Source organism: Tachyglossus aculeatus, chromosome 18 (genome assembly GCF_015852505.1).
Source record: "Tachyglossus aculeatus isolate mTacAcu1 chromosome 18, mTacAcu1.pri, whole genome shotgun sequence".
Lineage (NCBI taxonomy): Eukaryota > Metazoa > Chordata > Mammalia > Monotremata > Tachyglossidae > Tachyglossus > Tachyglossus aculeatus.
The window spans coordinates 40648340-40665439 of record NC_052083.1 but is presented as its reverse complement, the minus strand read 5'-3'; the positions used below and the strand labels follow the sequence as shown (position 1 = coordinate 40665439).

At 48.6% G+C, this 17100-nt stretch overlaps 1 protein-coding gene across 5 annotated transcripts in view; it reads right to left on the bottom strand.

Moving 5' to 3' along the window:
* Positions 1-16491, bottom strand: part of ZFYVE9 (zinc finger FYVE-type containing 9) — a 70786-nt gene extending 54295 nt beyond the window's left edge. For 2 of the 5 annotated variants that reach the window (XM_038760291.1, XM_038760296.1), the window contains exon 1: positions 16315-16491. The gene's annotated coding sequence lies outside the window, so the exon portion shown is untranslated. Of the gene's footprint in view, positions 1-2033; positions 2107-11832; positions 11889-12412; positions 12571-16314 lie in introns of those variants that run through there. The other 3 variants (XM_038760293.1, XM_038760294.1, XM_038760292.1) reach the window with 3 other exon arrangements.
* Positions 16492-17100: the final 609 nt, after the last annotated feature.

Here is a 17100-nt window from a genome sequence, read left to right as displayed (position 1 = left end):
AGGAGTCTACGGAGGTATATGGAGTTTGTGTGCATATATGTGTGTGTGCGTGATTTCCAGCTAGATTTATATGCATATATGTTTGTACATATTTGTTACTCTATTTATTTTACTTGTACATATCTATTCTATTTATTTTATTTTGTTAGTATGTTTGGTTTTGTTCTCTGTCTCCCCCTTTTACACTGTGAGCCCACTGCTGGGTAGGGACTGTCTCTATATGTTGCCAACTTGGACTTCCCAAGCGCTTAGTACAGTGCTCTGCACACAGTAAGCGCTCAATAAATACAATTGATGATGATCTCTTCCAAGAGGCCTTCCCTGATTAAGCCCTCATTTCCTTTTCTTCTACTCCCTTCCGTGTCACCCTGACTTGCTCCCTTTATTTATCCCCGTCCCAAGCCCAGAGCACTTACATACTTATCTGTAATTTATTTATGTTGATGCCTGTCTCCCTCTCTAAACTGTAAGGTCACTGTGGGCAGAGAATGTGTCTGTTGTACTCTCCCAAGTGTTTAGAATAGTGCTCTGCACACAGTGAACCCTCAATAAATACAACTGAATGACATAGTAAACGCTTAAGAGAAATCATAAAAAAGGTAAAAAAAACCCCAAAAAACCAACTGCTTGGCTATCGCGTGACCCAGGCCAAGACCTCCGACTCCCAATCCCACCCGCCTGCTGCCTGGAGGTCTTCTCGTGTGTGCAAAGACACTCTGTGGGTGGTGAAATGAAGCGTTTTAAAACATTTTATTTAACTAGGGAAAAGGGTCAGTTTGGGATCTGTTTTCTTTGTACTGAAAATGAAATATGGATTCACGAGGTCTACAGAACTGCAGTTGCTTTTTTTTTTTTGACCCCACCATGTCCCCTTCCCTCCCCCTTCCACCAAAATGCCCACTGTGGTGGGTTTAGGGGAAGGACAAAACAGCCAGAAACAGGGGCTATTGTTTGGGGCTATGCCATGAGGGGTGAGGATGTGGGTTCTAATCCTGCTCTGCCACTTAATAATAATAATAATAATGATGGCATTTATTAAGCACTTACTATGTGCAAAGCACTGTTCTAAGCGCTGGGGAGGTTACAAGGCGATCAGATTGCCCCACGGGGGGCTCACAGTCTTAATCCCCATTTTACAGATGAGGGAACTGAAGCACGGAGAAGTTAAGTGACTTGTCCAACGTCACACAGCCGACAATGTTCAGAGCCGGAATTTGAACCCATGACCTCCGACTCCAAAGCCCGGGCTCTTTCCACTGAGCCACGCTGCTTCACTTGTCTGCTGTGTGGCCTTGGGCAAGTCACTTCCCTTCACTGTGTCTCGGTTTCCTCATCTGTAAAATTCCCATCCTCTGTCCTACTTGGACTGTGAGCCCCAAGTGGGACAGAGACTGGGTGTGACCCCATTATCTTGACTCCATCGCAGGGCTCAGGATAGCGCTTGGCACAGAGGAAGCACGTTCCAAATACCACAATCACCACTATTGTTATAGTTATTATCATCACAGGTTTCTGACTCAGGAACCGTCAAGGGCCTGTCACTCGGAGGACAGGCTCACCTGAAATCCTGAAGACGGCTGGCCACCGTGGGTGGCAAAGACCGTGGCCACTACCAAGGCAACTCTCCCAAGTACTCCGTACAGTGCTCTGCACATTGTAAGCGCTCAATAAATACGACTGACTGATTGATACAGCTCCACAGCCACCTGTGGAGTTTGTAAGGACATCTCGAGTGCCCATCTCCTCGGGCTGCCCCTCCGCCTGCCAACTCCCTCGCCGCCCACCCTGCCCCAGCAGCCGCGTGCGGGCGGCCCCGTGCCAACCACTAGCAGGGCCCGGCCGCTCCCGCGTAGGGACCCTCGGTCCCGAAGCCTCGGCAGCTGAGCCGAGGCGCGTCTGCCCCCCACCCCCAGGAAGCCCACCCGATCGTGTTCGGTTTCCCCATCTACTGTTCAAGGCCTTTTAAATAAAGGCCCTGGACTCGGCCTCTGGCTGACACGGATGCTAAACCCGTCTTGCAAACAGCCACTTGCCTGATGCGGTCAAGTCATTTCGGCCAGCGGTAAAGAGTTTTGAGCTATCTGATCGCCAGAGAGGAGGACAGACCGGCAAAGTCCCGGGTTTGAACGGAAGGCCCCTCGGAAAGAAATCCCGGGCTCCTGTGACTTTAAGTGACATCGTTTCTATAGCAACGGGACTGATGTCACAAACCCAGAGCTGGGATTGCAACAGGAGGCTGAACAAAAGGCAAAAATTCCTCATCTGAAATTAGGAGGGTCGGGACTAGATATAATGGAGTGAAAAATCAGATGGCCGGGCCCAGAACGTTCCTTCTGTGATGGGTGGGGGGTGACGTCCTTTTCGCAAGGTTATTTTCACGTACTCTCCCGAGGCCTCAGTACAGTGCTCTGCACACGGTAAGCGCTCAATTAATACGACTGTTTGGCTGATTGATGGATCTCTTGCCATCTCCCCAGCAAGGGAGAGCAACAGACCATCAGGTGGGAGCAAAGAGGGAGAGGAAACTCCTCCCAGGGACTCTCCGAAGGGGTTCCGGGTCAACACAGATCCAGCCGACAGTCTCAGAAAGGAGAGGAGTGGGGCACTGGAAGCACTGTGTCCCGCAGTGGGGCGATGCCCTCGGAAGAGCACGGCCTGACGGTCAGAGAACCTGGGTTCGAGGGAAGGGGAGGGGGGCCGTTTCGGGCAGACCTCAGGCTGCAGGAGTCCAGTTTCTGAAGAAGGTCAAAACCCTTAATTAGGGCATAGTAGACCATCAGGCCCTGTGGGCTGAAATTCCCTGAAATTCCTGGCCTTTGCTCCTTGTTCTCAGAGATATCCAGCCAAACTTTTAAAAACAGCAAGTTTCGGAAAAATCTCCCCGCCTCCCGTGAACAGGCAGCTTTAATAATAATAAATAATAATAATAATAGTATTTTTTTTAGCACTTACTATGTGCCAAACACTGTTCTAAGCACTGGGGTAGATGCAAGGTAATCAGGTTGTCCCATCTGAGGCTCCCGGTCGCAATCCCCAATCCTGGCTTTGCCAGGGTTACGGAGCTACAGCAATGAGAAAACCGGTTGTACGATAAGCACTGGAGGGCCATTAACTGGTCATCGCCACACTGTATGAAGAAACCCATTTTACAAAGGCTACACGCCTCATTAAATTACAAGTCCAAACACCTACAACCAAGGGGTGGCTATGAACCGTGTCAGCCCCACGGTCAGTCGGCTGACTTCTGGTCCCTGTCCGTCTGTACGTCTGTCTTGTCTCGCCTCTACCTCAAAACGAGTAGGACGCCGGTCACCTCGGGACCGGCCACCACCCGTTGGGCTTTGGAGCCCTGGGGGGTTCGCACCAAGCGGCTTACGGTGCCTCGGTTTCCTCACCTGTAAAATGCAGATCAGATACCTGCTCTCCCTTCCCCTTAAGCCTGGGTACCAACCATGAACCTCGCGTGTAAGAGAGACTGTGTCCGATAAGACAATCTTGCATCTACCCTGGCGCTTAGTATATTGGTGCTTGGCACAGAGCAAGCACTTACAAAAAGCAAAACTATTACGATTATTATTAGAATAACCTGTCTGTACTTGTAAAACCATTCTCACCTGTCTGACCGTCACATCTGCTCTGCCACACTGACCAGCTCCTGCTAGGGGGTTTCTCCTTTAATTATAAAATGGGCACTGATTCTTCCTGCGGCATTTAATTTTTTTTTAATATCTGCTAAATACCCAAACTATTACAATTTCCTTCTCCAAAGCCCCCTCCTAATTTGTGACGGCCTAATGAATCCGGGGAACTTTTTTTAAAAAATCCCGCGTGCCATCTATCAAAAAACCCAGTTTAAAAAGAATCTCCTGCGAAATTTATTTCTTAAATTAGGGAACGATCCACATGGTCTTCTGATTGGCTGACAGATCCTGGCCAGCAGAATTTTGACAGTGCTGAAGAATGTTTTCCCGGCTTGTCGCTTTGCTTGACTTCCCCGAAAATGACCTACCCCTATCCACATCCCTAGCTCTGTCTCAATTCATCTTTCTTCACTGTTCCCAAACCGATCTCTGACTTCACTATTAACAAGCACAAAGGCAAAAATACAGGCCTATAAATTAAGCGAGGGCCTTCCCAAATTCAAAACCAAGCTGAAAACCACAAAGCCTTTCCATACTTGTGCTCGCTCATGTCCAACACTGCCTCGCAAAGCCGCTTCATATCCTTTTGCCCATTAAACATTACCCATCTGTTAGGCGTTCGATCTACTTGCCGGAAAGATACGTTAACTCACGGTTCCCCCTGGGTAATCTTCAGCGGCTCTTGGTCAGGTAGTTCTTTCCTAACCCAAAAAAGTTTTAATCTCTCTGAAACTTAGCGTCCTCATCTGCGAGATGGGGCTAATGTACCCATTTCCCCCCCCCCTCAGTGACTGGGAGTCCCGTGAGTGACAGGAAATGTGTCTGATCCGCTTCAGTTCTATCTCACCCGATGCTCGACGCAGAGGAAGGACTTAATACTAAAATTCTCATTTCAAATATATGGCTGAGAACAGACCCTTTAAAGGGTGCCTGCAGAATGATTCGCCCAGTTTTCCTTTTAAACCATTTAAGTAGTCAGTTTACACTGACGGCAAGACACTGACCTAGTTAAAGTTATTGGAAAATCCTACCACGGTCATTTGAGCAAACGCAACAGCCCCGAGCAGGATGGAGGAAAACGTTTTCCATAGAAAACAGCCACCCTTCTACTTCAGTGCTTAGTACAGTGTTCTCTACACAGTAAGCACTCAATAAATACCATGGATTGATTGAGTCAGAACCACTGAAAGGACAAGGGGGACTAGGAACTTACCTAGTTTACTGATCTGGTTGACCTGGGTATTTTCCCCACCTTCAGCTCCACCACAGTTATAAACCAGTCTATAAATTATTTATTTCTGTTAATGTCATACGAGACTGTAAGCTTGTTGTGGGCAGGGTACACATCTGCCAACTCTCTTGTACTGTACTGACCCAAGTGCTTAGCACGGTAGTCCTCACCCAGTAGGCACTCAACAAATACCACCGACTGACTGGCTGACTAGGGTGCAAGCTTCTTGAGGGCAGCAACTGCAGGTCTACCAACTCGAATGTGCAGTACTCTCCCAAGCGCTTAGTTCAGGGCTCTGCATACAGTTAGTGCTTAATAAGTACCCCTGATTAATGTTGGCCACTAGCACAATGCTCTACTCGACGCCTGCCACTGGTTACTCTTTCATGAAAAACTGCAAAGTTGCGAGCCAAGTCCTGGGCCGGACGGAACGGTAAGGCTGAGGCAGAGGCCGAGAAGCGGAGCAGCCTCACACCTTGACTGCCGCCTCGGCCACTGCATGACCATTTCTTCGAATGGCAGCGTGGCCTAGTGGATAGAGCTCGGGCCTGAGAGTCAGAGACCTGGATTCTAATCCCCGCTCTGCCACTTGTCTGCTGCGTGATCTTGGGCAACTCACTTCACTTTCTCTGGGCCTCAGTCACCTCATCTGCAAAACGGGGATCGAAACCGTGAGCCCACATGGGACAGGGACTGTCCCACCATTTCGCTTGTATCCACCCCAGCACTTACTACGGTGCCTGGCACACACTAAGCACTTAACGAAAACCACAATTATTATTATTATTCTTATCCAAATGGAAACTGGGAGAAAAACCAAAGATTCAACGCTTTCTCACAATCGCTCCCAAGGTGTCAACTACCAGCTCTACGGGGATTTTCCCAAACCAACCTCTCCAGCCCTGACCTCTCTCCTTCTCCCCCTTTTAGACTGTGAGCCCACTGTTGGGTAGGGACTGTCTCTATGTGATGCCAATTTGTACTTCCCAAGCGCTTAGTACAGTGCTCTGCACATAGTAAGCGCTCAATAAATATGATTGATTGATTGATTGATTGATTTGCAGCCTCGCATTTCTTCTTGCCCTGTCCCCTGGGCGTCTCGACTTGGGTCTCTCTCAGCCCCTTAAACTTTGGTCCAAAACAGAACTCATCTTCCCACCCAAACCCCATCCTCCCCATCTTTCCCATCACTGTGGACAACATCGCAATCCTCCTTGAATCGCAAGCCCACAACTGTGGTATTATCTTCTATTCACCTCTTTCATTTAACCGGCACATTCAGTCTGCCACCAAATCCTGTGGGTTCACAATCTCCTGAGATTCTGTCCTTTCCTCTCCAACCAAACTGCTGACACGCTGTTCCGAGCACTTATCCTATCCTGCCTTCTTCTTTTTTAATAGCATTTGTTGAGCACTTACAACGTTCCAGGCACTGTACTAAGCATTGGGGTGATATAATACATATCTATTCTATTTATTTATTTTATTTTGTTAGTATGTTTGGTTTTGTTCTCTGTCTCCCCCTTTTAGACTGTTAGCCCACTGTTGGGTAGGGACTGTCTCTATATGTTGCCAATTTGTACTTCCCAAGCGCTTAGTACAGTGCTCTGCACATAGTAAGCGCTCAATAAATACGACTGATGATGATGATATAAGCTAGTCAGGTTGAACATAGTTCATGTCCCACATGAGGCTCACAGTCTTAATCCCCATTTTACAGATGGGGTAGCTGAGGCACAGAGAAGGGACTTGCCCAAGGTCACATAACGGACAGGTGTCGGAGCTGGGATTAGAACCCGATGTTCTGGGTTACCTTGTGTCTCCCCCAGTGCTTAGAACAGTGCTTGGCACATAGTAAGCGCTTAACAAATACCAAAATTATTATTATTATTATTATTATTCTGACTCCAATACCCAGCCAAGAGCCCCGCAACGCGTGATGCAACACGTGTCATAGACCATAAATGTGGTTAAAACAAATACTGATATGAGAACGCAAATACAGTTATGAAACTCTCCATTTAAAAGGCATTAAAAACCACTGCTAAACAGCGCTTCCTCACTGACTTCCTTGCCTCCCGTCTCGCCCCTCTCTAGTCCGTAATACGCTCTGCTGCCCGGATCGTTTACCTAACGAAACAAAAAACCACTCGGTCCACCTCTCCCCAACTCCTCCCAACCTCCAGTGGTTGCCCATCCGTCTCAGGATCAAACAGAAACTCCTGGCCATCAGCTCTGAGGCCCTCGTTGGGCTCTCTCTCCCCGTCCCCCCGACCTAGCCCATCTCCTATTACAACCCCAACCGCACACTTGGCTTCTCTAACCCCGGCCTCCTCTCAATTCCTTCCCCTCTCACAGTTCCCCATCTTCAAACCCTACTAAAATCAGACCTCCTCCAAGAGATCCTTAAGCCCTAACTACGGTGCTCTGCACAGAACAAGCGCTCAATAAGTACGACTGAGTGAAATACAACTGAATGAAGAGTTGACTTCTCTGACTGGGCTCTCAATTCCCCTATTAATAATATTAATGATAATAATTAGGGCATCTGTTAAGCACTTACTATGTGCCAGGCACTGTACTAAGTGCCGGGGTGGATGCAAACAAATCGAGTCAGACACGGTCCCTCAATCGATACTCAATCGTACCAACCGGTTGACTGGTGGGGCCGGGGAAGGAAAGTCCTGGCTCTCACCTGTTCTCCCTCCTACTTTGAGCGGGAGTCCAGCACGCGCCAGAGATGGTGTCCGACCTGATTATCTTCTATTTGCCCCAGCGATTGACACACAGTAAGGGCTTAACGGATACCTCTATTATTGGTATTATTATTATCATCACGCACTGAAGATCTAGAAATCCAGACGGAGCCTTTTGCCATTCTGGAAAGAGTGGGTGGGGAGGGCTTTGTGGAGTTTATAGGCGCTACAATCTACTTCGTGTTAGAACAACTAAGCAACCACACTGGGGTTAAAAGAAAATGGGGAATTCACCAAAAGAGAGAGAAATGTGTATTTTGAACAGTTGAAGTTTTCAAAGGCAAGGAAAGGACATCCCGGAGGGAGTTCAATAGGGAGGGAAGAAGAATTAGCAGCGTGGTTCAGCGGCAAGAGCCCGGGCTTGGGAGTCGGAGGTCGTGGGTTCTAATCCCGGCTCCGCCGCTTGTCTGCTGTGTGACCCTGGGCAAGTCACTTCACTTCTCTGGGCCTCAGTGACCTCATCTGTAAAATGGGGATGAAGACTGTGAGCCCCACGTGGGACAACCTGATTACCTTGTATTTACCTCGGGGCTTAGAAGAGTGCTTTGCACATAGTAAGCGCTTAACAAACACCATCATTTATCTTATTTGATTTGACCACGGCCCAGGGTTGCGGCGGCTGGCCACCTGCCTTCTCGTTCGGTTCTGCTCCGTTCCGATTACCCGTCTTTAAGAACGGCTGCCAGGTAATCCCGACCAGCTCTAGGCCCCAAGATACCGTGCCAGCTGGTCATCCCACAGTGTCCCTGCTCTTTGCTCTTCGTGTCCGGGAAGTTATATACAATTCAGACGCCTCATTCAAGGCAAATATCCGCAACAGGCTCCGCCACTTGTCTGTGAGTGATAGTGGGCAAACCACCTAATTTCTCTGTGCCTCAGGGACCTCATCTGTAAAATGGGGCTTACAAGTGTAAGCCCTATGTGGGTCAGGGACTCTGTCCAACCCAATTATATTTTAGTATCCCAGCACTTGAGAACACTGCCTGGCACAAAGTGAGCACTTACGTACCATTTAAAAAAAATAAAAATAAATAACTTTATAAACATTTCATCTTTGATTTTTTGCCAGCTAGTATAGGTACATATTAGCCAAATAATGAGCCTTCAGTCCTATTTAAAAAATAAATAAATAAACTTTTGAGAATTTTTTTCAGGTCGAGGGTGGATTTATTTTTATCTTATTTTTTTGTCTCCATTTAAATCGCAAAACCAAAAAAAAAAAAAGCAGCTTTCTTTTGGAGGGGGGAAGGGAAGGGAGCGCACAAAACCTAATAACTGCTGTGTTCAAGCTATTTTTTTCTGTCTGGAAGGCCTCAAGTTACCTCTCAACCCACCACTACTTTAACGTACAAAGACTTTTAAGACAGCACACTTGCCAGGTAATGCTACTAGCCAAACCATTAACCACTCAATACTCGGTTCAACAAAGGAAATGCCGGCAGAAGGGGCTTGGAAAAGCAAGCCCGAGCGATTGGCGGTGGGGAACTACCTAATCGGCAGCACCAAAATTCAAGATAGGGAAACTCTCCTGTGTGGTCAGTGCAGACTTCCTAGTGCCGAGCTGCTCTCTGAGGAGACCGTTTGGACTCCCGGCAACGTGGGTGCCCTCGCGGCGTGATGTACTGGACCGAACACGGGCCTGGGTTCTAATCCCAGCTCCACCACTTGGCTGCTGGGTGACCTTGGGCAAATCACTTCACTTCTCTGAGCCTATTTCCTCAACCCCCAAATGGGGATTCAATTTCTGTTCTCCCTAGACTGTGAGCCCCAGGTGGAACGGGGACCGTGTCCGACCTCATCGATCAACGGTATTTATGGAGCGCTTACTGTGTGCCCAGCACGGTACTAACTGCTTAGGAGGGTACGATACGATGGAGTTGGTAGGCACATCCCCTGCCCACGAGCGATTAACTCGTGTCTACCCCAGAGCTTAGAACAGTGACTGACAAGTGGTAAGCGCTTAACAAATATCATTTTAAAAAAGTCCCAGGAATCAAAAGGTTGATGGCCGGAACTGTGAACTTTCCTCTGATCTGATTAGCCATTGGCCAGTTATCACAGGATGGGACTCTGCATTTGAACTTGTTAGCACGTTACTGGATCGGACTTTGAAGTGCCTCGGTGAATGGGGAGATAGGTTTAATAGTGGTAAGCGGCACGCTCAGATTCTGGCCGGCGTGAAATAAACTCAAGGAAAATATCCTGCTCATAACAATAATAATAATGGCATTTGTTAAGCTCTTACTCTGTGCCAAGCATTGTTCTAAGCGCCGGGGTAGATTCAGGGTAATCAAGTTGTCCCACCTGGGGCTCACAGACTTAATCCCCATTTTCCAGATGAGGTAACTGAGGCACAGAGAAGTGAAGTGACTTGGTCAAAGTCACATGGCTGACAAGTGGCGGAGTCGGGATTTGAACCCATGACCTCTGAACTCCCAAGCCCGGGCTCTTGCCACTGAGCCACGCTACTTCCCAAGCCCGATACATACTGGCTGGAAACTATACTCATTAAGGTATATGAGTGGCCTTTAAAGCGCAAAAGATTGGAGGAGCCAGAAAATCTCAATATACGGTCACATCTCAACTTTATAGACATGAATTAGCAAGACTACAGAAAAACTAAGCCCAGGTTTCACCATGGTCTTTTGCGATAGGACATCCTCGAATGACAATCTGCTGTGGTTCAAAATGGTTAATGTTTGTTCATCACGATGCAGTTTCATCAGTAAGTAGCAAGCAAGGGAAGCTTGTGTCTTTTAACCTCATGCCCAAATGAGAGTGTACCTCCTATATTACACGTTTTTTCAACCAGTATCGTTTGCAACATTTTGCCAGGTTACTTTGTCAGTAAGTACAAACCACAGGCCTACTAAGAGGCACAAATCTGTCCATGTTAATCAGATCTGGAAATTTGAAAGGTGCTGCCTCTTGAGAGAAAATGTTTCCATCAGCATTTCATCAAATGTACAAGACGCCCAGAGGACTTTTTTTTTTAAATCTCACTCTCTTTGATGCACAAAGGTAACAATAATAACGATGGTATTTGTGAAGCGTTTACCATGTACCAAGCACTGTTCTAAGCACTGGGGGAGGGGTACAAGATAATCAGGTTGTCCCACGGGGGGCTCACAGTCTTCATTCCCCTTTTACAGATGAGGTCACCGAGGCACAGAGAAGTGACTTGCCCAAAGTCACACAGCTGACAAGGGGGGAGCCGGGATTAGAACCCACGACCTCTGACTCCCAAGCCCGGGTTCTTGCCACTAGGCTAGGCTGCTGCTCATGTACCGTGCTGTATTTTAGGCAGTGATGACGATCAATCCAAGGTACTTATTGAGCACCTGCCGTGTGCAGAGCACTGTGCCAAGCGTTTGGGAGAGTACGATACCATGGCATCGGCAGACCCGTTCCCCGTCCACTAGAAGTTTACGGTCTGCAGGGGAAGATTGTAAATAAGCTAAAATTAAAGTGAATTACAGCTGTGTACATAAGTGCTACGGTACCGAAAGGGGGGTGAGTAACAAATGCTTAAAGAGTACAGATCCAGGTGCGAGAGCGACGCAGAAGGGAGAGGGAGAAGTGGGAAAGAGGACTTGGGCAACAACTCTTGAAGTGGATGGGACCACCAATATTATAGGGCTTTAAGCGGACCGACTGAAATGCCTAACTCTGTATTTCTCTAACGCTACTATTTATAACTGTGATATCACTATGTGCCAAACACTCTACCAAGCGCTGAGACACAAAATAAATCAGGTCATAGTCCCTGTGGGACACTGGGCTCACAGTCTAAGGAGGGAGAAAAGGTACTGAATCCTTATTCTCCAGCTGAGGAAAGTCAGGCGGATCACAAAGCTAGAAGCTGGGAAGAGTCATAAAAATAAAAGTCTCGAAAACGAGGCCTAATTGTTAAACCCTGAAGGATCTTACAGAAGAATCTTTAGACCGTCACCGTCCTCGGGGATTACCGTCCGAATGGTCACAAAAGACCACGGCACTACCCAGGGCCCAACTGAGAATTTCTCAACCTGATGGGCCCTGCCGGCCCCGGTGCCGCTTTTCATTTTCTTTTATTTTCCAGAGCTCAAAAAGGAAATAAACGAGGAAGAGACGTTCCACCGACAACACAAACACCTGCCTCAAAACCTCAGGACTCTGGGGGCTGAACTGCAGCACTGAAATGCCAGCTTGCAAATTCACTCACCTTACCCTCAACCGAGCGTGCGAACGTAAGCGCGGAATCAAAATGAGTATTATATCCTCCACGGTGTTTAGCACAATCGAGGGGACGGGAGGAGCCAAGCCCTGAGCGAACAAGTCGGCTCTGTCCTCACACCAAAGGGAATCTAGTTTCCCTGTTTAACTCTTTTAAAACGATGAATGTGGATAAGTCCGTGACCCATTTCCAGAGGATCGGCACCCGCGATTCCGAGTCCGGAGGAGGCGACGCGAACAACTGACGTTCTTCTAGACCCGAGTCGGGTACCCGGGCCGTTATCATCAACGGAGCAACGTGACGCTCCTTCCTGTTCCCTGCCGGCCGAGGGAACGGTATCGTATTACAAGGTGCATCTTGTGCCGAGGGAATTAGCCCGAGCTAAAAATGCAATGGAAAATACTTGAACGGAAAAGCCCGACAGAGGCTTAGCACCTTGACAAGAGTTCAAAACAAAAATCAAGCGCGCCCGGGTAACCTTCCTCCCTCGGACAGCGCCCGCTAGGACCGATCACATACGAGGTCACCGGGCCTCCTCCTCCGTCTTTTCACGGTCATCTCAATTTACCTCCAAAATGCGAACTCTTCATTTCCACACGCGATACAGGGTCCTCACGTGACCGAAACCCCACAATCCGTCGCCGTGGAAATCACCGGCGTCATTTGAAGTTTACAGTTTTGTCGGAAAACGCCATTTTTGGATCCTGCCAAATGAGCTTTTTAAAGCTCATTTAAAAAAAAAAAAAATCAAAGTAACTAACCTTGGCCGGTCAAACGAAAAATGTCTTTCCGGGGAATGGCGCCAAAACGCAAACCGACTCGGGCGCCCAACGGCCCATCGAAGGATGACGGAAGGAAGGCGGGAGACCCGTCATCCCGAGGCCCGGGAGACCTCCTCTTGCCCCGGGACTCCACGGTACACAAAATGCGATTTCACACCCAGATGTTTGGGGATGTCTCCATCCTCGACTCTCCGCTTGGGTGAGGACCACGCGAGGAACGACACGGTCGTTCAACCTTTCCACCCTCTTCGTGAAATCCTGCCTATGATCCGGACGGGGAGGGAGACCCGAAGCAAAAAATCCTTCGGTCCTTTCCCTCCTACGCCACGCTCAATAAACATGTGTTGAAAACTCAGTAGGCCGTCCCTCGTCCTCCTAACGCAGCTCTAGGCACTTTGAATACACACTGACCTCGCCCGACATAAAGCCAAATTTTCCAACATCAAAATCCACACATTCACTCATTCATTCATTCATTCATTCCAATCGTATTTATTAAGCGCTTACTGTGTGCAGAGCACTGTACTAAGCACTTGGGAAGTACAAGTCAGCAACAGAAAGAGACGGTCCCTACCCAATAATGGGCTCACAGGCTGGAAGGGAGTGACAGACAACAAAACAGAACATGTAGACGGGTGTCAAAATCGTCAGAACAAATAGAATTTAAGCTACATGCACATCATTAACAAAATAAATAGAATAGTAAATGTGTCCAATATAAAGAGTAATAAATGGAAAGAGTACGGGCTCGGGAGTCGGCGGTCATGGGTTCGAATCCCCCTCTGCCACTTGTCTGCTGTGTGACTTTGGGCAAGTCACTTCGCTTCTCTGGGCCTCAGTTCCCTCATCTGGAAAATGGGGATGAAGACTGTGAGCCCCCCGTGGGACAACCTGATCACCTTGTATCCCCCCCAGTGCGTAGAACAGTGCTTTGCACAGAGTAAGCGCTTAACAAATACCATCGTTATTATTATATATACAAGTGATGTGGAGAGGGGAAGGAGGTAAACCTGACCACATGTTTTGTTTTGTCGTCTGTCTCCCCCTTCTAGACTGTGAGCCCGTTGTTGGGTAGGGACCGTCTACCTATGTCGCCGACTTGTACTTCCCAAGCGCTTAGTACGGTGCTCTGCTCACAGTAAGTGCTCAATCAATATGACTGACTGACTGACTGACTGAATGAATGAATGAATGAATGAAAGGTAGGGCGGGAGGGATGGGAAGGAGGAGAGGAAAAAGGGGGCTCCTCCTCCATGACATTTTGGTTTGTTTTTTTGTTTTTTTTGTTTTTTTCATTGAAGCACCAGCAGAATTCCTGACCCTTGCAGAACCGGGAATCTAGTTATTCCCCCACGGTACCCGCTGCCAGGCCGGTTAGGTGGATGACGGACTGGGCCCTCCGCTTGGCGGCCTTTACTGAGCGCTTACTAGGGGCCGAGCTGAGCTGTGCTAAGCGCTCGGGAGAGCCCGGCGCAACCCATTCCTCGTCCCGGAGGAGGGTGCGGGCTCCCTGGAGGCCAGGGCCGCGTCTGCCGCCTCTAGGGCCCTTGGCAGGCGATCATTCATTCAATCGTATTTATCGAGCGCTTACTGTGTGCAGAGCACTGTACTAAGCGCTTGGGAAGTCCAAGTTGGCAACATATAGAGATGGCACCTACCCAACAGTGGGCTCACAGTCTAGAAGGGGGAGACAGAGAACAAAACATAAACGAGATGTATACGTATGTAGATGAGAAACGATACATATGCATATATGTTTGTACATATTTATTACTCTATTTATTGATTTATTTTACTTGGACATATCTATTCTATTTATTTTATTTTGTTGATATGTTTGGTTTTGTTCTCTGTCTCCCCCTTCTAGATTGTGAGCCCGCTGTTGGGTAGGGACCGTCTCTCTACGCTCAGAGAATACGATTCAGTATTCAGAATGCACTCAGTAAATACAATTGATTGATTGATTGATTGATTGAGAGAGGGTAGAGGAGAGAAGAGAGAGGGGAGCAGGGAGAAGGGAGCGGAGAGACGGGAGATGAGAAATGAGATGTATATGAATGTAGATGAGAAACGATATATATGTATCTATGTTTGTACATATTTATTACTCTATTTATTTTACTTGTCCATACCTATTCTATTTATTTTATTTTGTTAGTATGTTTGGTTTTGTCCTCTGTCTCCCCCTTCTAGGCTGTGAGCCCACTGTTGGGTTGGGACCGTCTCTAGATGTTGCCAACATGGACTTCCCAAGCGCTTAGTCCAGTGCTCTGCACACAGTCAGCGCTCAATCAATACGATTGATTGATTGATTGATGAGAGAGGGGAGCGGGGAGAGGAGAGAGGGGAGCGGAGAGAGGGGAGATGAGAAACGAGATGCATATGTATGTAGATGAGAAACGTATATATGTATATATGTTTGCACATATTCATTACTCTACTTATTTATTTATTTCGCTTGTGCATATCTATTCTATTTATTTTATTTTGTTAACATGTTTTGTTTTGTTGTCTGCCTTCCCCTTCTAGACTGTGAGCCCACTGCTGGGTAGGGACCGTCTCTGTATGTTGCCCACTTGGACTTCCCAAGCGCTTAGCCCAGTGCTCTGCACACAGTAGGCGCCCAGTAAATACGATTGATTGAGAGAGGGGAGCGGGGAGAGGAAAGGGGAGCGGAGAGAGGGGAGATGAGAAACGAGATGCATATGTATGTAGATGAGAAACGATATATATGTATATATGTTTGCACATATTCATTACTCTACTTATTTATTTATTTTGCTTGTACATATCTATTCTGTTTATTTTGTTAACATGTTTTGTTTTGTTGTCTGCCTCCCCCTTCTAGACTGTGAGCCCACTGCTGGGTAGGGACCGTCTCTGTATGTTGCCCACTTGGACTTCCCAAGCGCTTAGCCCAGTGCTCTGCACACAGTAGGCGCCCAGTAAATACGATTGATTGAGAGAGGGGAGCGGGGAGAGGAAAAGGGAGCGGAGAGAGGGGAGATGAGAAACGAGATGCATATGTATGTAGATGAGAAACGATATATATGTATATATGTTTGCACATATTCATTACTCTACTTATTTATTTATTTTGCTTGTACATATCTATTCTATTTATTTTGTTAACATGTTTTGTTTTGTTGTCTGCCTCCCCCTTCTAGACTGTGAGCCCACTGCTGGGTAGGGCCCGTCTCTCTAGGTCGCCCGCTTGGACTTCCCAAGCGCTTAGCCCAGTGCTCTGCGCACAGTAGGCGCTCAGTAAATACGATCGATTGATTGATTTAGGGGAGATGAGAAACGAGATGTATATGTATGCAGATGAGAAACGATATATACGTATATATGTCTGTACATATTTATTACTCTATTTATTTATTTTACTTGTACATATCTATTCTGTTTTATTTTGTTAGTATGTTTGGTTTTGTTGTCCGCCTCCCCCTTCTAGACTGTGAGCCCGCTGTTGGGTAGGGACCGTCTCTCAGGGTTGCCAACTTGGACTTCCCAAGCGCTTAGTGCAGCGCTCTGCACACAGTAGGCGCTCGATCAATACGATTGATTGATTGATTGATTGAGAGAGGAGAGAGGGGATCGAGGGGAGAGGGGAGGAGAAGGCCGGACCGACCCCCGGGCCCCGGGCCCCGGGCCCCGGGCCCCGGGCCGCGCGCGCGCGCGCGCTCACCTCAGGCAGCCGCCGCTCTGCATGGCCGGGAGCCCGCCGGGACCGACAACGGGAACAACGGGAACAACAACGGGAACAACGGGAACAACGGGAAGACCGCCGCCGCTCGGCTCCGGGGGGCTCCGTGCCCGTGTCCGCCCGGGGCAGGCTAAGGCTCCCGGGGAAGAAGGAGCCCCGGCCTCCTCCTCCTCCTCACGGGGCCGCTCCACAGCGACCCCCGGCGGCCGGACGGACGGACGGCCGCGCGCACGCGCGTAGACAGGCCGCACGGAGGACGAGACGGGCCGCGCGCGCACGCGCGTAGACAGGCCCCACGGAGGACGAGACGGGCCGCGCGCGCATGCGCGCTATTGCGGCGGGCCTGAGGAAGCCCGGGCCGGGGGGACGGGGGGGGAGGGAGGGGGCGCGACCGGAAGGGCGGGGGACTGAAGGGAGTGGGCGGGGCTAACCGATGGGGGCGGGGCTGGGACTGACCGGAAGGGGCGGGGCTAGGGGAAAGGGGCGGGGTTCATTCACTCACACTCATTCATTCGTTCATTCAATCGTATTGCGCGAGCGCTGACTGTTCGTTCCTTCAGTCATCATTCATTCAATCGTATGGATTGATTCATTCATTCATTCAATCGTATTGTCGGAGCGCTTACTGCGTGCGGAGCGCTGGACTGTTTATTATTCATTTATTCATTCAATCGCATTGATTGAGCGCTTATTGTGCGCAGAGTGCTGGACTGTTTATTCATTCATTCGTTCGTATTGATGGATTCATTCATTCATTCAATCATATTG